Source organism: Lissotriton helveticus, chromosome 3_1, assembly GCF_964261635.1.
Source record: "Lissotriton helveticus chromosome 3_1, aLisHel1.1, whole genome shotgun sequence".
NCBI classification, from domain to species: domain Eukaryota; kingdom Metazoa; phylum Chordata; class Amphibia; order Caudata; family Salamandridae; genus Lissotriton; species Lissotriton helveticus.
In genome coordinates, this window is record NC_136061.1 from 1,201,590,610 (window position 1) to 1,201,618,102 (window position 27,493).

Sequence of the window (27,493 nt, forward strand, 5' to 3'; positions counted from 1 at the left end):
CTGCGGGCAAAAAGCAGGGGGGAGAGGGGGCAACCCTGCCACGTGAGGGTGCAGGAAGGAGTCCGAGCAAGCTCCATTGACCTTCACCCTGGAGGTGGGGACGCGATAGTTCGCCTGCACCATAGCAATGAATTTAGCAGAGAAGCCGAAGGCGGACAACGCTCGGAACAGTTGACCCGGTCAAAAGCCTTTTCCGCGTCGAGGCCTACGAAGACAGCCGGGATACGGAGCCGGTTGGCCTTTCCTATGAGGTGTATAATACGGCGGGTGTTGTCGTGAGTCTGCCTCCCCTTGATAAACTCTGACTGGTCCGGATGGATGAGGAGCGGCATGAGGTCATTCAGGCGCTTGGCGAGAATAGAAGAATACAGTTTGGCATCTAAATTGAGCAGTGCAATCGGCCTATAGGAGGCACAGCACTGAGGGTCCTTCCCCGGCGTAGGTATGACTGAGATCACTGCCTCCGCCATGGTACCAGTTGTCCTACTCTCCTCGGCCATGGCGTTGAAGAGAGAGACCATATGCGAAGAAAGCTCAGGGGCAAATGTCTTATAAAAGAGCGCCGTATAGCCGTCGGGACCCGGGGCCTTGTTGGACTTCAGCGAGGAGATCGCCAGGGTGACCTCAGCAAGGGTAATGGGAGCTGTAAGCAGATCATTCCATGCTGCAGAGACCTGCGGGAACGTTAGGGAATCGGGGAATGCCTGTTGGGCGTCGCCATCCAGGGAGTCCCCCGCATAAAGGTTTTTATAAAAGGAACCCAACAGGGCCGCTTTCTCCTCGTCCCGATGGGTGAGTTGACCAGCCGGGTCTAGGATGCCCCCTACATATTCTTTCTCCCTTTTAGCCCGTAGTTGGCGCGCTAGGTGCTTGCCTATTTTGTTGCCCTGGGAATACGAAAGCTGCCGTAGCTTCAGGAGGGTGAGTTCCGTCCTATTGGAGTAAATGGCCCGGAGTTTGCCTCTGAGAGCAGTAAGCTGCTGCTGCTTTTGTCGCGTGGGGTCCGTCTTATGGGCGAGTTCCACGGCAGCGAGCTCAGTTTCAAGAGCCTCGCGTTCCTGGGCACACTGTTTATGGAGCACAGAGTTGAGGGCAATGCACTTGCCCCGAAGCACCACCTTCAGGGTGTCCCAGTTGGTGAACTCAGAGGTGTCCTCTGAGGGGTTGTTCTCAAAGAACCCAGATATGGCGGTACGAAGCTTAGTGCATGACTCCTTGTCGCGTACAAGGGAGGGCGGGAAGTACCACCTAGGGGCAGCCGGCGCGGGGCCCCGCCAATGCAGGCAGATCGAATAAAGGATGTGGTGGGAGACCGCAAGCAGAAAAATCTTGGCTTCTTATAGAGTACCCCGCAGAGACTGGCTGATAAAAACGTAGTCCACGCGAGAGTATGTCCTGTGGACGTGGGAAAAAAATGTATAATCTCGAGTCTGTGGGTAAAGTGCCCGCCAAGTGTCCAGAAGCCCCAGATCTTGGAAGTGTTGTCATGTCTCTCCCGCAAAGGTCCCCGCATCTGACCTCTGTGTGTGTGTGCTATCAAGCCCTTTGTCCCAGATGAGATTAAAGTCACCCATTAGGAGGAGCGGCCCTTCCACTAAGTCCGCTATTTTCTCCAGGAGGTTGGAAAGAAAGGGCGTCTGACCCGTGTTTGGAGCGTAAAGCGCTACGAAAGAAGCCAGTGCTTCTCACAGTCCCTCTGGGGCACTGGACCAGAACCCGCAGTTGGGCCGCCTTATAGTACGTCTGGAAGTCCGGCAGTCCCACCCCACCCTCCGCGCAAGGGCGACGAAGTAGTGAGAAGGAAAAGCGCGCCCTACCACCACGCCAAATAAAGCGTAGAAGCATGGTTTTGAGCTTCCGAAAAAAATCGGAGTCCAAGCCGATAGAGAGCACCTGAAAAAGGTAGAGGAGTTTAGGCAGAAGGGTCTTTCCCCTCAGAACCCCCTTCACCATGATCCAACGGCCCTCCCTATCCCCTGGACTCCCAAAGGCTGGAATTGAGTCGCTGCACGAAAGAGCAGGGCCACCCCCCGGTGTTTAGTGGCAGCGGAGGACCGGTAAATAAGTGGGAATTGTTTATGCTTAAGGCGCAATTCGTCTGCCCTAGCTAGGTGGGTTTCTTGTAAGGCACTCACATCTAGGTGGTGGTCCACAATATATTTCCACACCTTGAGCCGCTTCTGCGGTGAGTTTAGGCCTTTCACATTCCAAGTGGCTATCGAGATGGGTGCCATAGCGTTAAGGAAGAAGCATTATTCTCAACAAGGTAAATGGGGACCCAACGTACCCAAGTCTGGACTCCATGCCTGACTCCCTACCCACCCCCCCGCCCACCCATGCCCCCAACCCACACCCCAACCAAGTAAAACAATAGAACCAACAAGCGGAAAGAAACTACAAGACGGTAAGTTTGCCCCAAAGGCCGGGGAACCTGGTTCCAGTCCGTCCATCAGTCGGTCCCTGGCGCAGGGTCCAACACTCGCCGAGGACATATGGAGAGTTGCGGCAAACTCTCATGCATCGCTCCATCCGGCGCCATCTTTTAGTTCTAGAAGTGCCAGCTAAAAGGTACGCCTCTCAGGAGTCTCCGGGCGCCTCCGTCACTAGCGCCACTGATGCGACCGCTGCTCCCCGCTCAAGGCGGCTTGTGGATACATCGGGTTTCGCCGAGCGTGCAGGCTTGCTGATTCGTTGCCAGTCCGCTCATTGCTTGCTTTCCCTGTCGGGGAGACCCGTCCCGCCCGAAGGGACATCGGGGTCCGCCAGCCCCAAGAGGACCAGGGTCGATGTGAGGGAGCGGGTCTGAACCAGCTTTCCGTTGAACCTGAAAATCAGTCTAAAGGGGTGTCCCCAGGAGTAGGGGAAGCCCTGTTCCTTCAGGTAGGTGGTCAATGGCTTGAATTCCCTACGCTTGGTCAATGTGGAGGCCGCCAGATCCTGGAAAAGTAGTGGACGGTGTTCCTGGAATTGGAGTGGATTAAGATTGCGAGCCTTCCGTAGGATTCGCTCTTTCAGTTGGAAGTCATGGATACACACTAAGATATCTGGAGGGGGGCTTTAGGACCCCTCGGGAGGCCCACCCGATGCACTCTGTCCATTTTAATGTCTGGGAGATCGTCCTCGTCCAACACGTGTTTGAAAAGGGCCTACACATACTCCCGCAGGTCGGAACCCTCACCTTTCCATGGCACCGCCCTAATCCGAATATTATTTCTGCGCGATCTGTTCTCCAGGTCCTTAGCATGGGCCTGGAGGTCCAGGTTCTGTTCAGTTAGCTGAAGCACATGTTGCTGGAGGCGATGGATGTCACCCGCTGTGTCCACATCGTGGTCCTCTAGGGTAGCCACCCTTTCACCTAGCTCGTCGACGACGCGCCGCACTTCCCGGAGGTCTGATGTTAATTGAGAGCGCAGCTCAGAGATATCCTCTTTAATGGCGGCTGTTTCGTGTTTTTTTGTATACATTTTGTAGTATCATGATTTGTACAGTCATAATCTGTCTCCTTTATATGTCACTATTGTAAATAAATAATATTTGTTGTCTATGTTGAATATGTCGTTTGGTCATTGTCTCTAATTTACAAAATATTTTTGCGATACATACATTTTTCAAATTGTCATTTATTTTCAGTGTCATGCTGTTTAATAATATGTTGAGAGTCCTACCTTCAGGGGGGACATGAAAGACAAGTTTTAAGGAGGCAGAACCACTGTTCTTCTACGTTACTCATCCCCAGGTTCTGCACATTACTGAGTTACCCCATTGAGATTATCAATGGTACCTATCATCTCAGCACACTGTCTTGTGCTCTGCAGCTGTTGTATTTTTCAGCTGGATAGTCAAATCTAGGCCCAGGATGGCCTTGCTGACCCTTTAATGAATAAATACTGCTTCATCACACCAGTTGGAGGGCATATGGGAAAATCAGTCTCCCACGTGTAATTCGGGTTGGTGGATGCCACCAGAAAACAGGCAAGGCACCGTCCTGATACACGTGTGCCGCAGTCAACCTGCTCTGCTGTTTATTTTAATGTTTCAATTAGCTTCACAAGACAATTGTAGCGAGCACAGACTGCATGGTCTAGGTAGGTACACTCTCAGAGGCCAGGTTAGTCCAGGGCAGAGTGCCGTGACTATACAGACAAGACCACAAGCGGGTAGGGTGCTGTCTGGAAGGCTCAGATTATGAAGTATCCAACTTGTCTCTCTAGCGCTCCTCAATACGGGTGGTCCGAGGGGCGCTCTAAATGTGGGGCCAACGCATTTAAGTACAGTGATGCGGACACTGGCACCAAAATGCTTTAGTCTGACCCCCGATGCATGATAATTGCTACAACAACTTCAACTACTAACTGAAACAAGCATTTACAATGCAACGGTCACGTCTTTTTTACAAGTTAGAGCTACTGGCATTGTACATGACAAACTTTATGTGTTGGTTTTGAAAACAGATACATAAATGGCATTGTCATTTACAATGCCAATAGCTTAATCTCTCGCAAATGCAACACCTATTGCATTTGCGCGCACACACACACACACACACACACACACACACACACACACACACAGAGCCACACACACAGAGCCACACAGAGACAGAGCCACACAGAGACAGAGCCACACACTGCTCTTTCTTCACCTGGTCTCAGCTGTCTTGAAGGCCCCGACAGGAGTGAAGAGGGTGCGAGCTAAGGAACTTGCTAGCTTTGTAGAACATCCGGTCCATCCCATACTTCCTCTGCATGAAGAGGAGACTGGTACAAGATTATGGGTGGGTCAAGAGGTCTGCCCAAATGATGCGATGTCACTTTCGCTTTGCCTGACATTTGACTTCGTCGCCGTCCTTCTCTTAAAGGTCCCAGGGACGGATAAAGACCCCACCCTCGGCAGTGATATTTTGCCCTTGACTGAGAGCCCGTGAAAGCCTGAGGAATCCAGAGGGGGCTTGAAGAACTCGGGTCTGGATGAACAGCCCAGAGGTCACCGTCTTGGGCCTGGCAATTGCGGGCCTCCGTCCCTAGACACGGGCAGGGGTTCCTGTGCCCTGAGAGAGGATGTGAGCCTGCAATATGGAGGAGGGGAGGATTTGCAGGCAGGGGTCACAGGACTACTAGTGTGCAACCAGAAGCCTTATTCAGCGAGAGGAAGCCCCTCCTGCAGGCCTGTGCTGGAGTAAGTTCACACTCCTGGGGTCTTTTAGTACTGATAAAGCTCTGTTGGTGGAGGCCTGTACTGGAGTAAGCTCACCCTCCTGGGTCCTGTACTAGTGATAGGGCACTGCTGGTGGAGGACTGTGCGGGAGTAAGCTCACACTCCTGGGGTCGTATATTATTGATAGGGAACTGCTGGTGAATGCCAGTGCTGGAGTAAGCTCACACTCCTGGGGTCCTATAGTACTGATAAGGAACTGCTGGTGAATGCCCGTGCTGCAGTAAGCTCTCACTCCTGGGTCATGTACTACTGACAGGGCACTGTTGGTGGAGGCCTGTGCTGGAGTAAGCTCTCACTCCTGGGTCCTGTACTAGTGATAGGGCTCTGCTGGTGGAGGCCTGTGCTTGAGTAAGTTCAATCTCCTGGGGCCCTATACTAATGATAGAGCTCTGCTGGTGGAGGCCTGTGCTGGAGAAAGCTCACACTCCTGGGGTCCTATAGTACTGATAGGGAACTGCTGGTAAATGCCCATGCTGGAATAAGCTCACACTCCTGGGTGCTGTATTACTGACGGGGCACTGTTGGTGGAGGCCTGTGCTGGAGTAAGCTCACACTCCTGGGGGTCCTATAATACTGATAGGGCTCTGCTGGTGGAGGCCTGTGCTGGAGAAAGCTCATACGCCTGGGGTCCTATAGTACTGATAGAGCACTGCTGGTGGACACCTATGCTGGAGTAGCTGACTAACCTCTAACCCAGAGGTCTTCAAACTTTTGTAGGTTGAGCCCCCCCAGCTGAATTTTTTGAAATGTCGAGCCCCCCCTCACCACCTGACAGAAATTTCTGGAATCTGGTACACTACATAATTGACCGCCATCCGCATATCCCGGGCCATATCCGGCAAATAATGTTCAACGCAAGAAGCGTTTAGTTAACTGTAGGTTTGTGAGTGGGTATGGTTAAATGACAGAGGCTTATTCCACAGCTCAAAACAAAATTTTCCAAGATAAAATTGTTTTTACAAATGGAAGGTAGTCACTTGCACACCAAAAGTACAAGTCAATAATCCTAACGTAAATGAATTGTTTGAAAAAAAGAATCAAACTAAAGCGTGCTACATGGTGTCAGAGGGCTGCCGATCCCTCCTGTAACGTTAACGTGTATAGTGATTCCAGACGATAGTCTAGAAAAAAACGTGTGCACAGCTGGGGGAAAGTTTTCACTTGTTATACCGGCTTGTTAGCAAATGTTAGCACAATTTTATGGATAATATAATAAAAACAATAGTCTCATGTTGATATCACCATTAAATTTCATTTGTTTTCAAATAAGGCAAACATGTTTACATTGTTAAATAGATACAGAGATACAATTAGCATTGCTTCATGATAATCAATGATGATCTGAACACAGAGAGTGGCGATTAATGACCTTCGGCCCAATGCATTTCAGGACCTCGTGTCCCTTCCTCAGGAGCCATGCAAATAGCAGGAACAGCCGATATAATGCAAAACAATGATGTGCTGTGTACTCCTTAAAAACGAAGGCACGGTAGAAGACTGTGAAAGACAACAGGCCACCTGTACTGGGAATAATTACATGCACTGAGGATCAGAGCATACTCGAAAAAGATCTACATTACCGCAACTCGAAAAAAAGCCAGGTCCTAAAACTACCACTGACCTGGATGTATGCCAAAAGTTCTTCAAACGGTCCTCTCACGACTGTGGGTAAGACGATACTGCTGAGGATGGTGGCGGATCCCCCCCCTTGTTTGAAGAACTCCGACTTAAGTGTACCCTAACACCTCATTCCACCTTGTACACGTCGCACCATTGCCCCCAAATCTTTTGGTTTTCCATGTGTGGGACTCTCAAAGTGAACAGGTTTCCTGAGAAGTGCAGGGCTGCCAAGGTTTCAGATTGCTATGTGTGACATTTTCATAATATTAGTGTCTTATGAGTGACATTCCAACGACTATGAGTGACACTTTCTCGCAAGCAAAATCAAGCAAACTAGATGAGGGAAACAAATATCAGAAATCACACCCAGTTGAGCAACAAGAAACTTTTAAGAAGTCACTGAACTAAAGTGTGTGACAGCACTCAATACTTCATGACTAAGTATAGCACTTGGTACATGTTTCATTGAGACTTAGATGTGGTCCTAAAATCTTACCAAATAAAACAATAAAGAACACTCCAAATTTTTGTTTGATTCTTTAACAGCCTGCATTTAATGAGTTTCACAGATATGTGTGTTTTCCCACCATATATTTTCACAAGCCCCTTTGTGAAGTATATGCTGCAAAAAGTACTTTATTTTTCCCATAGAGCTGTTTTTAGTACCTGGTCTAATGATATTTCCTTACTCTGTGTGACATTTTATTGCCACCTGCAAAATTTGTGAAATGTAAAAGCTGTGAGCGAGATTATCCGAAATTTGCCACTGTGTAATTTTGCACTATTTTTAGTGATGGATGTCAGTTCAACCAAGATAAGCTATTGGGCTCAAGTTTCACACAAGAAAGGCAAAACCAACATCATTGCCAGCTCCACACCGTCCCTATGCAAACCGTGCAATAGTGATTGATGTAGGACTGAAACAGTGCAGCCCAGCACTGAAATCCGACAAGCACAGAAGGGTTCCAGAGGGGGTGAATGATAACCACTTTGCAGGACGGCCCTGTGGCATCCAGGACATAAGTGCCAGCTCCTGTCCACCTCCACCTGCTCTGTGGAGCCACGTCTTGAGGCACTTACATTTGGAGGGCGAACTATAACCCAATCCGTTTTGCCATGTAAATATCCTCCATAACCTCCCAATTTTCTCTACCAAGCAGTCCATTCTTCCGTGATCACTCGGTCAATTACTTAAGCGTCGCTCTCTTGCTTGTCCAGAAAGAGAAAGTGTAACATATCATGGCAATGCAACAGGAAGCGCCACTAATAAAGGCCGCGCCAGCCAGAATAAAAGCATGTTGAAAACCTTGCACAGGTGCGTGTGGTCTGTTTGCATTTGGTGAGATTGCATATGTATTATGTATAAACACCAACGAGGTCACCTGCAGACAGGCTAAATTGGTTACCGGCAGTGCAGCAATGCGCATGGCTGCCAAGGTTTCAGATTGCTTATGTGTGACATTTTGACCATTTCAGTGAAATTATGAGTTACATTCAACGACTATGAGTGACACTTTCTCGCGAGCAAAATCAAGCAATGAAGAGGAACACATATAAATATTAGAAATTATACCCATTTGAGCAATCAGAAACTCTAAGAAGATCCTAAAATTGCTGCAAATAGAAGGGCACTTTGGGACCTGAATGTACCAAATAGGAAGATTGAGGCCCCAGTGCGGATGATCTCAGCTTCCTGCTAATAAAATATTAGAATTCCTGTGTCACTACAATCGGCTGACTCGTCGATTCAGAGTGCTGCCCAGCCTGCAGGAGCACCGGGCAAGCCTCAGGAGAGCCACCTTCACGACTTAGCTATACTATTTTTGTCCATCATTGTGTCCCTCAGCGACCATACGATCACCCACTGCACCCCCTCCCCCAACACTGCCCTTTGAGTTTCTTCATATCCTGTCAGTGTACCATTAAGTCTCCAGCCTCCTGTAATACTAACTGTGCAGCCCTGTAGTTTACTGTGCATCTCTCTACTTTATACCTGCACTGCTAGTAGAAGGAAGGGAGGGAGGCTGGTACCCGTCGTGCTGGGGGGAGACATCGCACCAGAGGACAGTCTGACCCGTACCGTAACCAGCACTGCTCTTACAGTAAGTGCCTTTTTACCGCTGTAGTCCACCCTTCAGAGTAATGTGGAAACCGGTAGTGAATAGCGCGGATATCCTATTCACCTCGCCCAGTTTAATCAAAACCATAGTTTTCATTCTACAGTCCGTGATGAGCAGCCACGCGCTGTGTGTCAAATGGGACAGTTTCAATCAGGGGGGAATACCAGGGGGTGCTTTTGTGTGCGCTTTCCAGTACCAGCCTCCCTCCCTTCCTTCTACTAGCAGTGCAGGTTTATTCTCAAATTATGGTTGCTTCAAACCCTCACAGTGCTGCCAGACTGCACTGTGAGGCATCAACACTAAGGCGGGCTGGTTTGGGCCGCCACTGCGGGCTGATATTGTCACATTGATTGCAGTGTCAAAATCGCGTGGTCGGCCATTATGCGCAGATAAAGCGGTGTGGGCGAGGAGGCTTTACTAGGCGCGCATTGTGACCAACACCTCAGTTACAGACAAATATCAGCCCAACAAAAGACCCCCCTCTGACTTTGAGAAAGCCCTCTTAGATGTGCAGATTTCAGCAGTATTTCACAACAAGGCGTCGGAAAAACATAGGAAAGCCCTGCCAGGAAACCAGGAAGAAAAGGCAGCAAAAGCAGTGCAGGAGCTTTAAACCCGTAAATTTCACGGCACTTCTTGCAATCCCAGCTGATGTCACATTCATTGCATGCTGACTGTAGAAAGCGGGTGCAGCAGCCAATCAAAAATCCCCATTTGAAATTGGTGATAACGTGCGACTTGTGGGACAGAGGAAAAACAAGTCAACAAAGGTAAGATTTTCAGGTGGAGTGCCCGCTCCCCCTGGGATGGTGGCGCGCCCCACCTGTGGGGCGCCCCCCACAGATTGAAGAACACTGCTCTAGCCTATCCCCCACATAAATCACTTTCATATTTCACTATACTAATTCAACACGAATCCTTTATGGGTTCCTGCGTAGCGTGCTACTCGCCGAAAAAGAGGTTTGACGCCTCGTCAGGGGTAGTAGGCCCTATATAATGTAATGACAATACAATATAACACATATATATGTGTGTGTTATATTGTGTGTGTGTATATATATTACCTACTGGCGGTCGCCAGTAGGTATATATAGTTAGGATTTTTTCTCTATGGGTTTTTTGAAAATTCTATGTCTAATAACTTTGGCGTTTGTGGACGGAATTGGCTGAAATTTTCAGGAAAATGGCACATTTTGTTTCTGAGCAGCCCTTGAAAATTTGGGGGGGGTTCGTCCAGTGGGGGCCGAGAAAAAAGGGGGGTCCCAAAACGTGTTTTTAACATTGAGTTTTCCATAGGGCGGTTGGCCTCACTTTTAGCCCGAACGGCTGAATGGATTTGCACGAAACTTGGCAAAATTGTAGGGACTGGTAGCCCGATGTGCCTTTTGTAGGTCTCAATATATGTGCTCCAGTGGATTTTGAGAAATTAACGTTTAAAAAAAGATATATATCTGTAACAGCGGACCGGTTAGCGCTCTGGTTCGCGGACTTTTCGCGCAACGGAGCTTTGTGAAGCGAAGCTGATTGGTTCTCCGGCGTCTGTCAACATTCCAAACAGTCCGTAGCGGCCGCCATCTTGTCTCTCGGTAGGATCGAGAGACAAGAGGAGGTCAAAACAAAGGGGGAAATAACTATAAGGGGGCATAGTAGATCCTCGCTGACCCCCTAGGTTTGATGTGGAGGTTTTAAAAGGGCCCCGCGGGGCAAAAAAAAATAATAAAAATAATAATTGAACGGCTGAATGGATTTGCACGAAACTTGGCAAAATATTAGGGACTGGTAGCCCGATGTGCCTTTGCTAGGTCTCAATATATGTGCTCCAGTGGATTTTGAGAAATTAACGTTCAAAAAAAGATATATATCTGTAACAGCGCTCCGCTTCGCGTAACGGAGGTTTGCGAAGCTGATTGGTCATTCTGTCACTGGGCTATAGTTGGGCTACATCTGGCTGATATTTGGGCTACATTTGTTTTTTTGTGTGTCTGGCGGCCATCTTTGGGCTACATTGGGCTACATTGGGCTTCATTGGGCTACATTCGGCTAATTAGCAAATAGCTCATCGCAAACTAGGAATGGTAAAGAATCGCTATTTATTCCTTAAAGTTCGCTATTTAGGAAATGCAAATAACTTTGATGATACATATGGCGGTTCATCTCTAACAAGATAAGAAGCATAGGGATAGATTTATGATGACTGGCGCATCACCAGGGATGTGTTAGTCATTCTGTGCCGCTGTTCCGTCACCTATGGTGTGCTGCATTTACAATGCGGCGCATCATGGGGCAAAAACAGCACAGATGCGTGATGTATCTGTGCCGTAAAGGTGGCGCATTGCTGGAGTTGTATCGCAAGTGTGATGAAGCTCCAGCAAGGGTCGGGGGTGCCCCTGTCGCAGGGTTTCTGTTCTCACACAGAACTGTGGACAGAGGATTGGAACCTCGGCGAATTAGGGTGTCCCAAAACTCACGTTAGTAATCAAAAACTATTTAGCAAGCTAGGTACAGTGTCACATTGGATATAACAAACTCTCAATGTTTAGACAATCCAGAATATGAACTTATAGTACCTCAGGATACGTGGAACTCATGAACAGTCGGTCGTTATATATTTCTTAGAAACCAGAACATGGAGTTAAGAAGAACACATGTGTATTTGAAATGTTTATTTACTAATGCCGTCTTCTCAGGCGTAGTACCTTAGATAATAAAAGTACACATATTATCAGTAGCAAAATTACCAGCATAGTTACTAGTACATAAAAAGTGAATGGCGATAGTATGTTAACATGCTGTAAATGAATAAGAGTTAGCAATACTTATAAGCAGCCGCGGGCCGTGGAGGGAGTTACGGTGAGGCAGGGAGGCGGGGAGGGGGAGAAGCAGGGTGGAGAATACAAGTACACATATTATCAGTAGCAAAATTACCAGCATAGTTACTAGTACATAAAAAGCGAATGGTGACAGTATGTTAACATGCTGTAAATGAATAAGAGTTAGCAACACTTATAAGCAGCCGCGGGCCGTGGAGGGAGTTACGGTGGGGCAGGGAGGCGGGGAGGGGGAGGGGCAAGGTAGAGAGGGCTCCACCCTGCTTCTCCCCCTCCCCGCCTCCCTGCCCCATCGTAACTCCCTCCACGGCCCGCGGCTGCTTATATCTCACCCTCCCTAATACACATATTATATTATTTGCTAAGAAGGTCTCTTTGTGTTGGTTTAGGGCGTGTCCATACTTTAGTGTCTTAGATTTGAAGGAATCACATCAGCATACACCAGCTCTCTCTTCATGTGAACCGCATCAACTGTTGTGTATGTGTGTTCGGCAAAGCAATATAAAACCCGCCTCATGCCCAGAATTGGCAGAAGTTGCACTTATGTTATGAGTATGAAGTCGTGGAGATCAGACCTCATAACAATTCTGTATCGTGTTGTTCTTGAAACTTTAGCACTCGCTGTACAGATATAGTTTAACAAGTAAAGCAGATAGTAGACCAATAACATATTATTCTCATGTAAACCACGATGAACTACTAGGTGGAAAGCTAAAGCAACAACTAAGTGTCGTGTGCAGAAGTTGCAAAAAAGGAAAAATGGCGTTTAAACCGGTAATGAGCCCATGCTAACTTAACACGGTGTAAAGATATCCAGGACCTAGATGACACCTCCTCATGATCCGGAAACGAACTGAATAAGATAATAGAAGTGCCATCTCATGAGAGCAGATTGCAAGTTTATATGTGGACGGTCCGCAAGGTAAAGCATTAAAAACTAGGAAAATTCAATGCTAAAGAAAAATAAAACAGCCAAGTACTTTATCGAGTCTTAAGCCAATAGGCAAGGTAAATAATAAAAACTTGACAAATAAGTCAATGAATTGTCAATGAAATGCTAGTACTCAGCATATCAAACATGAAAAAGGTCTATGACATAACTGTGTATGCAAAATAAGCTGCAACAGCCTCCAATAGGAAGTCACCGTCTTCATCCGAAAACAGTTCAGCCATCCAATTTAAAAGCGGAAAAGAACATACGTGCTCTCCCAGCACCGGATCCTCTATCACCATCAGAGGACAGCTCGGTGGGTTTTCAAGAAAGCTGTGTTCCAAGAAAGACTGTGCTGCCGCCAGTAAATTCCAGGGACCAAGTAGTCCATGCATCAATGCCACAGCCATAATCCTTTCGCCAGGACAAATCAACTCGTGAGTAATGATAGGAGTCATCAGCTGATTAAAGTCGACGTCAGGAGAAACCGGTCCGCAGAGACACAAATCAATGGCCCAATCGAAATCACAGGTCAGGCAGTGAAATACAGGCTGGACACAGGTGAAGTAGGAGAACCGAAAAGATAATCCATATGCCGTGCTTAATATCGCCAACGGCATTGTGCCATAATATTCTAGCATGCGATTGCGGAACAGTGTCAGCAGCTGCAGGGTCGGAGGTTGCATAGGAGGGACATCCATATTTAAAAATGTAAAAAAGCACAAGAGCGTCCGCTGGTAATGCAAGTAAAAATGCAATCCACGAACCAGAGTGGAGAAAATGGAATGAAAGGGAGCAGGGATGACTCCAAAGATTTTCTCAAATGAAGTCACGAGACCACTGGTAACAACTTTAAAAAAGTGTGCCAGGGATTTTGTGGAGGATGCGTTAAAGATAGTCGGAAACATGTTGCTGAAATTGAAAGGCAAACCTGTGTACGGGTGTTCGCTATGTGAAGTACGAAAGTTTCACGGGCCGAACTCAAGGCCACCTCTCTCTGAGACAAAAGAGCTCTTATTCTTGTCATGCCGTTGAAACGTGTCCCAAGGTTGGTATTTGTGGCCAGATTGAAAACTCCCTATGTTCATGTGTGGGAGGAAATAGAACATTTCTGCAGCAAATAACCCGTTCACTTACTGTTACGATAAAAGGAATACTTTTAATTAACTCAGAACAATCTTCATTATTGAGCATCAAATAACTACCATTTTCCAACAACTTGAACGTGGGGATGATAGCAGGAACTGGCGTGCCTTGCAACACGCAAGCCATATTTGGTCGGTGTTTGTTGCATGAATCGTGTAACTGTATGTGCCTACACATTAGTGAATGATCTGGCGTCTCAGTGCATTCCTCTCCATTCAGATAAACTTCTTGATCATCTTTGAAACATCTGTATGTGTATGGAAGCGACCAGACCTCATGAACAAAAGCACTACCTAAAGGTTCATAAAGACCTATTGGTATATATTTCATACAATTTGAAAACTTATATAAAGCAAAAGGCAGCGTTATTAAACCGTGGATAAGGCATGTTGCCAAAAAACCCGCAATCCTCTGCTGATGATGTCACTGAGCATGTCATGAATGATGTAATATGTGACATCATCAGTAGTGGATTATGGGTAATAGTATCTCTAGTTTACTCCCCTATAGCTGTCTTTCTTTTAACATAAGTGTGTGTTTCCTTCCCTTATACTTACTGTTTTTGGTTCGCTTCCAGTTCGCGTACCAGCGAGCGAACTAGGAAGCGAACTAAGAGAAATAGAGGTTGGCACAGTTCCAAATATTGTACCAATTTTTTAATAACGGGGAGGTAGTTCTGAAAAGAACTTTTTTTTTTATTTTTCTGAACATTTTTTTACTGTTTTTGAATTTTTCGGAACAGTTTTATATTTTTTTGGGTTTTTCTTGGAGGGGGCAATGAAAACGATTCATTGTAAAGGGCTCAACAGGAGCAACAAAACAAAAAAAAGAAGTATTTATTATTTTGGGCGTTTCGGACAAACTTGCATATGATAGTCAATAGCTCTGTTGATCAGAGTGATGCTTCTTTCTCCGTAGGAAATGAATCCATCGCAAAATACGCAGGTGTGTTTTACTTCACCAAATCTCATTTGTATATTTGGCACCATCTCCCTGCCCTCTGGTCCCGTTACTTCCGGTACAACAGATCTTCTGGCCATAATAGGGAGATTATCTAGGTCGTTCCGAAACTGTGCAGCACTGTAGTTGTTAGGATGCCACCTAGTCATATGGCGATGCATTGTGTAGTTTCCGAAACTGTATTTTTTGTCGGTCCCTCTGGACAGTCTATCTTGACATATAAGGCAAGTTACGTATCTTGCATTTACTTTTTTCTGACCTTTGGGAATTTTAAAAAATTGCCAAATGAAGTTTTCTTTCCGGTGAGACGTCTTGGGCTGCTCAGGCAAAAACTGCCTCTCTTCGTGCTCGTCCTCCTGTTCCTCTTCTTCTTCTTCTTGTTGAATTACAACTTGAGCAGGTGGTCCACTCTTCCTTGGATGTGGTGGAGGTGGTGGGGAAGCACCAGCTGAAGCTACTAAAGAAGCCATTGCTCAGTGATCACAAAGGGTCTTTCTCTCACAATGATGAAAGTCAGAGTGAGGAAAGAAGGAGGGATTTTCATCATTTGGGAAAAACAAGAGTTCTCAACCAATCAAAAGTGTTCATTTTAGATTATATGACCTAGTCTTACATCATTAGGAAACCAAAAGTGAAATGAACCAATGAAAAGTGTTATTACCAAGTCACATGACTTGCTGTGTTTACGTTAAGCGCTTTGCAGGGCCTCCCTGTTTGCTTCCAGAAACCTGCGCTTTGGCACTCGCTTCGCGTACCAGTTCGCTAACGTAGCACGTCATATGACGTATCAAGCGACAACGTGGAACGTCATGCGGACGGGAGGCGTCACGATGTTGTTTTCTAACGCGGCACTTGCGGTAAAGAAACGTTTACCGGCTCGCGGTCTATTTCGCGGCATCAAGGTCAGCTAACGGGAAGCTTCCCGATTCGCGAAGCGTGAACGAAGAAAAAAAAATATTTTAAAAAAAAATTATTCATAAACATATAAAATATATTTTTGGATTTAAAGAAGAATACATTTTACAGCTACAGATATTAGCTGTTAAAAAACCAATGAAATTCACAGAAAAAACCATAGGTTATAGACCATATATAGTTAGGAATTAGCATTTACAAAACCTTGAAAATTCACTGAAAAAACCATAGGTTATAGACCTATATAGTTAGGAAATAGCATTTAGAAAACCTTATTTTACTCACACAAAACCATTGAAATTCCATATATAGTTAGTTGCACTAACTATATATCGCGCACCTGCAATCCACTGCTGATGATGTCACATATTACATCATTCATGACATGGTCAGTGACATCACTGATGACATCACTGATGACATCTCAAATGACATCACTGATGACATCACTGATGACAACATCCAGTGACTGTATGCTTCTGTAAAGTTAAAATATGTCTTACATATTGAAGAATGAGTGGATGTATAAGTGTCTGGATGAAGGATTTAGTAGGTGCATGACTGACTGTATAAGTGAGTGATTAAATGTGTCTCACTGAGTGCATGGGTTAGTGACTAAACTGTTTTAAATTGTGCATCATTGTGTCTGTTGTTTTGTAATCTGATGCATGTGTTGATCATTAGCTATATGACTAACTATATGGGTTATTGATTAGTTGCCCAAGTATTTGTATGGGAGACTGAGTGTGTGTGTGGGTGTCTGGGAGGTGTATGACTCTGTGCATAGATGTGTGAGCAGTTGATTCACTAGATGTATGGGTTCAAAAGTGCATGTGGAAACATCTGTATGGGCGGTTGACTGTGTGCATGAGTGTATTGGTGAGTGAATGGATATCTCAGTGCTACATGTCAAAGTAAGTACATATGTAAAACACAGTACATGTGATAGTTGACATATATAAATAACTGTGCATAAGAGCCAGTGAATGTGTGAGTGGCTGTATGGATTATTGTGAACTTGTATCAGGGATTGTATAACAGAGTAAATATGTGTTATTATATGTTCCAATAAGTAAGGTGTGTATAACTATATAGTTGAGGAAATCGAGGTGTGATTGATTCTTTGCAAGACTGACTAGGTGTGTGAGTAACTCCATGGATGAGTGACAGTCTGTGAGTGTCTGTTTACACTGAGTGTATCTAAGGTTATATTAGAGTCTGAAGAGGTTCATTGTATCATCACATGAATGATGTCATCAGTGATGTGATCAGTAATGTCAAATGAGATGTCATCAGTGATGTCATCAGTGATGTCATCAGTGATGTCATCAGTGATGTCACTGACCATGTCATGAATGATGTAATATGTGACATCATCAGCAGTGGATTGCAGGTGCGCGATATATAGTTAGTGCAACTAACTATATATGGAATTTCAATGGTTTTGTGTGAGTAAAATAAGGTTTTCTAAATGCTATTTCCTAACTATATATGGTCTATAACCTATGGTTTTTTCAGTGAATATATATATATATATATATATATATATATATATATATATATATATATATATATATATATATATATATATATATATATATACACACATACACACACACATACATATGTGTAATTTGTTATAAAATAATGTTATAAATTGAACAAAAAAAATGAAATACTCCAAACACACAGAATATGTGAAAACAAACATTTTCCTTTCAAACCTGCATTTGCTATATTACGAATATAAATTTGTTGTGATCTTGTTTACACCGTGGCTCCGCTCCTCCCGCCACGGTGGAATGAGGATATGCCAAGATTCTATTCCGTGAGGCGCACGCTACCTGTCAGTTGAGCGGCTGCTGGCTGAAGGCGGCGGTGCGCCGACGCTGTGTTTGCTGTACCTAATCAGACCCTCCAGGATTTCGCGATTTCCAATAAAATCGCGAAATCGGCAGTTTTGTGTAAATGCCGCGATTTTTTCTAAAGTGCCCGCGGAATCCAAGGGATGCAGGTGGACGTGCCCGAGGCCCTGGGGGTTAGAGGCAGCTTGTAATGCTGAGTGACCCAATGAGGGTGGGGGCAGCTCGGGACCAGCAAATGTACCTTCACAGGGGCTGTAAGAATATGTGAACACACAAAAAAGCCTCATTTACATGTTAATGGTCTTTTAAAGACCTGTTAAGTAAGTACTCGGCTGCGGCTGGAATCAGATGCTCGCCAGCCCACGAAGCTGTCTCCGGGCTGACACACACGACGGGGGGGGAGGGGGCTGAAGCCCCATGAGCTCAATGGGTGTTGAGCGCCTGTTCACAGCCCTCCTGGTTTCTGGGCGGTCTTCTGTCTCTTCACCTCTCCCCTTCCTCCCCCTCTGTCTCGCTCTTGAAGCCACCCCGCCTGCTGCAGTTAACCTGGGCACGGCGAGCAGCCCTGCGCTTTCTAAACCAGTTGCATATAACCCACTCTGAACCTATTTTTCTTGACACAATCACTGCTTTGCTACGAATAAATAAGAGCGCCTCTGTAATCATATGTCAGGTTCACTCCTAACATCCTTGTGGCACAATCTCAAAATTAAGTTAGATGGGAAAATGCTATTTTGGGTTTTTTGGGCCCTCAAAGCCGGTATTCGAACGGAGTGTGCATTGTTCACCAATAAACAACCTATCAATTTATAACAATATACAAAGTTCTCTGATACTTAATTTTTAATTTCTTAGTTACAACCTTAGTTCGTTGTATTCACATTGTTTGCAATGCCTCATACATCACCTAAGCAATACATTCTCTAACATAAGTTTACATTAAACTTTTTTTAGCATCAAAAGTTATACTGTAATATTTTACATAATACAGAAAAGTGTTGGTATTATATGGGTTTCAGGTATGCCCCTGAGGCATGGACTTAATTGTCCCGAAATGCATCGGGCAAGGAAGAAACAGGATGCAAATTTCTGTATTTTGTATGGGGGCTTTGCAGAATTATGGGAAGTTGAAGTTTCTGGTCCCGTAGAATCGTAGATCTATAGGGGAACAGCTATATGGGCTCGGGGGTGGAGTATTAATGCACGTAGAAGTCCAGGCGGAGGGGACAGGCGGATGAAAAGAACCGGAAAGACCCTTGCGTCACCAGCAAGATGAACTCATTCAACAAGCACTGGTAACGCCAATAGGCCTGGCTTTAATGTCCTTACATGCATCCATCCACCTAGCAATCCGTATATCCATCCACCCCACCTATCCATCCATCCACATCCATTCCTCCATCCACCCACCCATCCATCAGCCACCCGCGTATACATCCCCTCCGCCCACCCAGCACCACGCCCATCCACCATTCCATAAAACCAACCACACCCAACTATCCATTCATCTATCCATCCCCTAGGCAACCACTTATCCATCTGTCCGTCCGTCCACCTACCCACCTCTAAATTCCGATCAAATTTTGTGGGATGAAAAGAGATGTGAGAGACAAATAAAGTTGCAGAAAGCCTTGTTTGTGCAGGAGACGGCTGCGGGGATGGGGGGGGTACACTTGACACCCGCGGGGACGCGACTAATAATAATAAGTCGTGTTTTGTACAAAAGTAACAGTAACAGTATCCACCATGGGACACAGGGGCTCCCGGGACCTACTCGTGCCAAGGTTCCTTCTCAGCTCAGAGAGATGTGTCAGAGTGGCAACACCGGGTAACCCTGGTGGAAGGGCCTCAGATGGGCTCCCTCTGTAGGGCACCCGGGTCGGTGGTGCCAGGGACCTTTCACAGGATAGGGTTTGTGGGCACCGGGGGCTCGGTGCCAGGGCACTTCAGAGAGATTTGTCTGTGGGCACAGGGGGCTCAGTGCCAGGGCCCTTCAGAGAGATTTGTCTGTGGGCACCAGGGGCTCGGTGCCAGGGTCCTTCAGAGAGATGTGTCTGTGTAGACCGAGGGCTCAGTGCCACTTCCTGACAGCTTCTTTACCTCTGCGCCCACGTCCATGGTACATCGTGGGCGCAGATGTAAAGAGATTCCCTCATCAGCATGGTGGGAGAGAACGCCCTATTGAGAGAGCGCACTGGCGCAACATATGTGCCAGCACTATCTGTATTACGTTGTTTATTGGGGCGGGCGGGCAGGACACAGACGCACGAAAGAATAACTTTCCGGGCTTAATGGGGCATTAGCATTTAACAAAAAGTAACACCTAAACCAGAGCTTTACCACTACATTGTGGACATTCATTGCGTGTAACTGTCAAGCTGTAGGAAAAGGGAATTACTTAAACCCACAATCAAGAGTGTTTCTATGGAGGAATGCTTACATTAGTATACATACATAGCTTCATGTTGGTAAATAACAAAAAAAACGAAGATATCTGTGTTTGTTGTAGGAAAAATGGCCAAATAAAATGCCGCAAAATTGCCGCTAAATTTCCATATTTGTGCCGCTAAATTTCCATTTTTGTGCCGCTAAATTTGCTAATCCATGCCGCTATATCCTGGGGGGTCTGCCTAATAAATCTTTGGAACCTACATCTTGTCTCCGTTTCATGTTGACGCTACAACAAAATTCAAACATATTGCTCAAAACAGTATTTATTTGTGACTCTTCACGCATGCCCGGTTACTCACCGGTAATATCCATTACTCCGAGTCCTGGTTTTCCCGTCCCATTCCTTACAAGTGAGCAGCTAGTCTGCTCCCCAGAAACCTAAAACCTAGCAGAGCTTCTCAGTACTTCCCCCAATATGGCGCCACCAATCCGGTGAGGATAAAGGGGGAAGTGCGTCATAGAACATCCTGGGAATACCAAAGAAAACCCAGAAAGGAAAACAATCACCAAAAACAAAAACCAGGGAGGGAGGGAAGGGCTCAGGAATGGGACGGGGAGACCAGGACTCGGAGTAATGGATATTACCGGTGAGTAACCGGGCATTACCTCCTCGTCCTGTCTCCCCGTCCCATTCCTTACAAGTGAGCCCATACCCAAGCACATGGTGATTGTAAGAAAAAAACAGACCAAAATGTGCAAGGAAAACAGGTCCATTTTAATCCACAGAAAACAGCACACACCACAAAACATGTACCGTAGACAGGACATGAGCCCCAAAGGCAGCAGAGGCCGCCATCCCCAACTGAAGTCGATAATGGGAAACAAAAGTATGGGGAGTAGCCCAAGAGGCAGTAGTACAAATGACCCTCAAGGAGGCCCCCTTGAACACGGCCCAGGAGGACGAAACACCCCTGGCCAACCTACCCTGAAAAGAAGAAGGGAGAGGACATCGGGCCGAAACATAAGCAGAAACCTCACCACCCCTGACCCAACGAGACAAGGTGGATAAAGAAGGCCGAAGCCCCAGCCCGACAGGCTAAAGGCAACAAACAAGGAATCAACCGTACGGAAACCAGCCGCACGCCCCAAGTAGAAGCGGAGAGCCCTCAGCACATCCAACGAATGGAGGAACACCTCCGCAGGAGAGGCAGGACCCGGAAAAAACACCGGGAGAACAACATCCCCCGACAGTGAAAAGAAGACTCCACCGCAGGAAGAAAGAACTGACTCGGACGGAGAATGACCAAGCCAGCGCAAAAGCGCAAGAAGGGGGGAGAAGCCAACAGCGCCCCAATCTCACCAACCCTCCGACCAGAAGCAATGGGCACCAGGAAAATAACCTTAGCAGAAAGGAATTCCAGGGCCACGGAGTCCAAAGGCCCGAAAGGAGGACCCGGCAAAGCCTGCAGAACCAAGGGAAGATCCCAAGGAGGCACAGGAGAACGAGAGACAGGACGCCGAAGCAAGAAACTCCTCAGAAGGCGAGCTACCAACGGGGAGACAGAGGAAACAGAGGAACCCCGAAAAGCAAGAACGGCAGCCCATAGCGCCCGCAGGGAAGAAACCGCAAGCCCCAAGACGAAACCATCCCACAAGAAGTCCAACACCCTCACCAGCACACAGAAGGCAGAAGAGAGACCCCTCCCAAGACACCAGGAGGAGAAACTCCACCAGTGACGGGCATACGACTTCAAGGCGGAAGGACGCCGGGAAAGCTGGAGACATCGGGCAACCTCCACCGAGCAACCCAGACCCAGCAAACTCAACCTCTCAAGTGCCGAACCCCCAGCCGGAGGCGCCACAGGGAGGCCAGCCCGAGAAGAGGAGCCCGCAGGGGGGAGGGAGACAGGGGAAACCTCCAATGAGGGCAAACAGAAAAGGTCAGCAGAAGGGGGAACCAAGACTGCAGAGACCACTCCGGAACCACCAGGAGAACCACCGCCCGATCCAACCGAATCCTCCGGAGGACCCGCGGAATAAAGGCAAAGGGAGGGAAGGCAAACAGCAGACCTCCCGACCACGGAATCGAGAAGCATCGGTGGCCCACGCTAACGGAGAGGGAACGATGCCGCAAAACAGAGGAAGAAGGGCGGAATCCACCGAGGCAAAAAGATCCAGCCAAGGAAGGCGGAACCTGAGGACAATCAGAACGAACAGATCCGGGGACAAACAGAGGGACACCGAGGAGGGGGAGCACCCTGCACAAAGAATCCGCAGGCCCATTCTCCTTCCCCGGAAGACAGACCGCCATCAGAGACAAGAGAGACGACTCGGCCCAAAGGCATATCCGCTGGGACAGGAGAAACAGAGCACGACACATGCCCCCCCCCCCCCGGTGACTCACATAAGAACGAACCACCTGATTGTCGGTCTGCACAGAGACCGCCCGACCCCGAAGGAGAGGAGCGAACCAAAGTAGAGCCAACCAAACCGCCCTCAACCCCTTCCAGTCCGAGGACCGGAGGGATACGAAACTGGACCACCTACCCTGAGCCTTGGAGGCACCCAGAACGGCACCCCACCCCAAAGCAATGGCATCCGCGGACAACACGGCCACAGATTGAGGAGGAAGGAGATCGAACCCTCGGGACAGAGACAGAGGGGACAACCACCACAGGAGATCCGCCCGAATCCCCGGAGTGACAGGGATGAGAGTCTCGTAGTCCAAGGAGGCAGGATCCCAGTGCGACAGGACATGATGTAACAGGGGGTACAGACGCAGCCTGGCCCAAGGAAGGAGATGCAAAGTGGACGCCATCACCCCTCTGACCCCGCAACTAGAGCCTGGCAGACACCCGGGACTGGGACAGAAGCCAGGAAAGGTGACGAAACAATGTCAACAGGCGCTCCCGGGAGAGGAACACCATGCCCAGGTCCACGCGGAAGAGAGCCCCCAGGAAGTACAGGGACTGGGAGGGCACCAGGGAGGACATCCCGCGGTTGATGAGAAACCCAAAAAGACCCAGGAGAAGACACACCTGGCCCACATCCGACAGAGCCGGAGAAAAAGAAGGAGAGACAATCAACTAGTCAACCAGACAGGGAAACACCTGCAGCCCCCTGGAACGAAGAATACCCATCAGAGGGGCCAGGAGCACGGCGAAAACCCTGGGCGCCGAGGAAAGGCCGAACAGGAGCACCCGGAACTGGTAGGGAAGGTCCCCCACAGCAAACCGGAGAAAACCGCCGGACTGCCGGAAGGACAGGAACGTGCAGACACGCATCCAACAGAACCAGGGATGCCAGGAAGCCTCTCAGAAGCACCAGAGGCAGGATGGACAGCAAAGCCACCAACATGAACGCACGTCCTGGAAAAAAAGAACGACCCCCTAGAGACCCAAAACAGGGCACAGAACTGGAAGCATCCATCACGGAGAGCAGGAAGAGGAATGAACAACAACCCTCGCCCCATACCAGAAAAGGAACCACCACGCCAGCCATCTATCACAACAGAAGGCACACACCCCCAAGCAATGCCACCCCCGTAGAGGATGACGGGGCTGGGTCATCCAGAAGAGCGGGGGGGGGGGGGGGGACCCGAACCGAGAACCCATGGGCAAAGGCCGCAAGGACCAGGCATCCGGAACCGGCAACCACTGGGGCAGGCAAAAAACACAGGCGCACCCCCAGCCGGGGTCCGACCACCCAGGAACCCAGAAAAAGGCCACCGAAACAGGACCGACGTCCGAGAGGGCGCAGCCAACCAAGAACGCATCCATACACGACAACAGTAAAAGAAGAGCCGGGGCACGGAACCAGTACCACTGACTGGACCACGTAGACGGAAAAGGACGCAGCCCGACCTCAAAGAGGAAGTGCAGGAATGCTCAACCACCCCCTCCACTCGCTGACAGTGGCAGAGGGAGGGCAACATGGAGAAAAATACACAAAACGAAAGCGTACCACCTGGAGACACAGTTACAGCATGGGAAGGCATTGAATCCCGGCCCGGAAGGGCAGACAATACCAAAGGTACAAGACTTACCTTAGAGCAATAGCTCCTCAGACCAAGAGTGGAAAAAAATCCACAGCAACCGGCACACCCAGGCAGACCCCCAACCAGGGATCAACCAGGCAACCAGAAACACCAGGAGTGAAACTCACGACAACATGCGTTGTAAGAAAGTGCACGTTCACCCATAGGTCACTCGGAGCATAAAAAACAGATGTAGCATCGCCACCAAACCCAAAGGCAGCACCATATCGACCTCAGAGGGATGAAAGGCTGAGTGGACCCGCCGGGACCCGAACCCAAGACTATGAGGTTGAGATGCAAAGTGGATGCATCAGGCCACTGAGCCACCAGACCTAGCATCTCCACAAAGCAAGAGGCACGAACCACCAGGCCACCGTGATGAAATCAAACGAAAACAGGCCACATCAGGGAGGCACGGCCGCAGCCCAGCGACCATGACGAATACAGGTCGATGCAGGGGATGCAGCAGACCATGCGCACAGCGCTCCGCAAGTGCCACACAAACATCCCTTACGGACCCCACCACAGCAGCAGAAGGGGCAGGCCAAACAAGAGGGCCACCAGGCACCATGGCCGGAGAGCACTCGCCCCACCAATGAGGAGGAGCAGGGCAGCCAAAGAAGGAGCCATCGAGGCACCCGACCACATAAGCCAGGCGATAAGGGGGCGGACGCATAAAAAAGCGACCGGCCTCCCAACAAAAACCAAGGGGAGGCAACAATCCCAAAGGACGCTTCGCGCCGCAGGGAAAGAACAGAGGGCCCCCGCACGCTAAAGCAGGGCGAGATGGGACCCCCGTTAGAGGAGCGGCTGCCAAAGCAAGCCGTGTACCAGAGGGCGAGGGGCATGGAAAAAAATAGGCACAAACGGCCGCTAAAGCAGGCCGTGAGAAGGCACAAAATACAAATGCACATTTCCCAGCACCAACCCCAAACACAAGAAATAAAGCGGCCGCTACAGCAGGCTGCCAAAAGAAACAAATGAAACAAGCATTGGAAATGCAATAGGTCTCGCAGCATTAGAGTTAGTGCTTTTAGAATTGTTTATGGTTTTTTGTGTAAATCTTTAGCATTTTTGTTTCCTGTAGCCAATGCTAAAGAATTAAAAAAAAAGCCATAAACATTTCTAAAAGCTGTAACTCAAATGCTCCGAGACCTATTGCACTGTGTGAGGGTGAGGGGTTGAGGGTGAGTGAGGGTGAGTGAGGGTGAGGGTGGGTGAGGGTGAGTGAGGGTGAGTGAGGGTGAGTGAGGGGTTGAGGGTGAGTGAGGGTGAGGGGTTGAGGGTGAGTGAGAGCGAGGGTGAGTGAGGGTGAGTGAGAGAGGGTGAGTGAGGGTGAGAGTGAGTGAGGGTGAGGGTGAGTGAGGGTGAGGGTGAGGGTGGGTGAGGGTGAGTGAGGGTGAGGGTGAGTGAGGGTGGGTGAGGGTGAGTGAGGGTGAGTGAGGGTGAGGGTGAGTGAGGGTGAGGGGTTGATGTTGAGGGGTTGAGGGTGAGAGGGTGAGTGAGGGGTTGAGGGTGAGTGAGGGTGAGGGTGAGTTAGGGTGAGGGGTTGAGGGTGAGTGAGGGTGAGGGGTTGAGGGTGAGTGAGGATGAGTGAGAGTGAGGGTGAGTGAGGGGTTGAGGGTGAGTGAGGGTGAGTGAGGGTGAGTGAGGGTGAGGGCGAGTGAGGGTGAGTGAGGGTGAGGGTGAGTGAGGGTGAGTGAGGGTGAGGGCGAGTGAGGGTGAGTGAGGTGTTGAGGGTGAGGGTGAGTGAGGGTGAGTGAGGGTGAGGGTGAGTGAGGGTGAGGGCGAGTGAGGGTGAGTGAGGTGTTGAGGGTGAGTGAGGGTGAGGGTGAGTGAGGGTGAGGGGTTTTGGGTGAGTGAGGGGGAGTAGTTGAGGCTGAGTGAGAGTGAGGGTGAGTGAGGGGTTGAGGGTGAGTGAGTGAGGGTGAGGGGTTGAGGGTGAGTGAGGATGAGTGAGAGTGAGGGTGAGTGAGGGGTTGAGGGTGAGGGTTTGAGGGTGAGGGTTTGAGGGTGAGGGTTTGAGGGTGAGGGGTTGAGGGTGAGTGAGGGTGAGTGAGGGTGAGGGGTTGAGGGTGAGTGAGGGTGAGTGAGGGTGAGTGAGGGGTTGAGGGTGGGTGAGGGTGAGTGAGGGGTTGAGGGTGAGGGGTTGAGGGTGAGTGAGTGAGGGTGAGGGGTTGAGGGTGAGTGAGGGTGAGGGTGGGTGAGGGGTTGAGGGTGAGTGAGGATGAGTGAGAGTGAGGGTGAGTGAGGGGTTGAGGGTGAGGGGTTGAGGGTGAGTGAGGGTTTGAGGGTGAGGGTTTGAGGGTGAGGGGTTGAGGGTGAGTGCCACAGATCTGAATGTATGTAAAACAACACCCTTCTATTATTTATTGTTATGTATGTAACTGGGCTGCACAAAGAACACATCCGTCCGACTGTGATTGGTAACGGTGGCAAAAAATGAGCCTGGGCTAGCGAGAACAAATTCCTTCATAACAATCCTTTCACAGTGCTCCTCAAGCCTACATAACCACTCAGTCTCAGATGCATTTAATTCATTGTATGCGCCACTCCTGTCAGTGTAAGGTGTCGGAACACTTTACATCACACAGATTACAGAGAGACAATCAATCATAAGTGTGTAAATCAGTGCATAGGAAATGTTACATACGGCAGAGGACAAGAAGGTGTAAGAGCCACAGGCCATCCATACAGGTAGGCAGGATCGTTTCAGAGTGCTTGGTCAGGAGTATCAGAAACTTAGAATTTAAAACCTAGCAACATGGATGGGGGTTCTCTTTAATAAGAAGAATAAGAATTGATTTCTACCCAAATGAACCTATTTTGCAACATTAGTATAATGAAAAACTGGGGGGAAATCATAACGCTGTAGCCAGCCTATCCCCTGCAGTTTGCGTGCATCTTTGATAAAAGTTACTTGCTCACTGTTTCACATTAGTATTTTAACTCATAAAGAGTTAGAAACAATATGGTCTCTCTGACAAAAGTGTAACCCACTGACCTATTTACTTTACATTATACGCACTTTGTGAGCTGCACGTTCTTTGCAGCAGGCATAGTAACCCTCTGCGCTACCCTACGATGAGTAGATACTTCTATTACACAAAACCTCGATCTCTCCCTCGCTCTCTAAGAAGTACATTAATCACTGCAGTAATTTAGACCTTTTAATTGGTGGCTGAAAATTGCCGGATTCCAGGAAAGCAGCAGCAGGTGCTTTTAAATCATCATATTAGCGCCCCCACACAAAGTCAGCATCTGGTGCGGTGGCACCGGCCGCACCGCTCTAGAGCCGGCCCTGTTGTGCCCCCAGCATATTCTAGAGCTTCATTTTCTCAAATTCCCCACTCTATACAGGTGTCATTGCTTGAATCCAAAGACCTGCTAAAAGTAATTTGTGTTTGTTGTCCTTTGCGGAAACAAGCTGCTGTGTATATCTAGTCTGCCACCTCATCTGAGGGTGG

The 27,493-nt window shown here is 48.3% G+C and overlaps 1 protein-coding gene across 1 annotated transcript in view; it reads right to left on the bottom strand.

Annotated features, from left to right (window-relative positions):
• TIMM8B (translocase of inner mitochondrial membrane 8 homolog B) overlaps positions 1-27,493 on the bottom strand; it is a 66,634-nt gene that overhangs the window by 35,874 nt on the left and 3,267 nt on the right. The gene's annotated exons all lie outside the window — the stretch shown is intronic.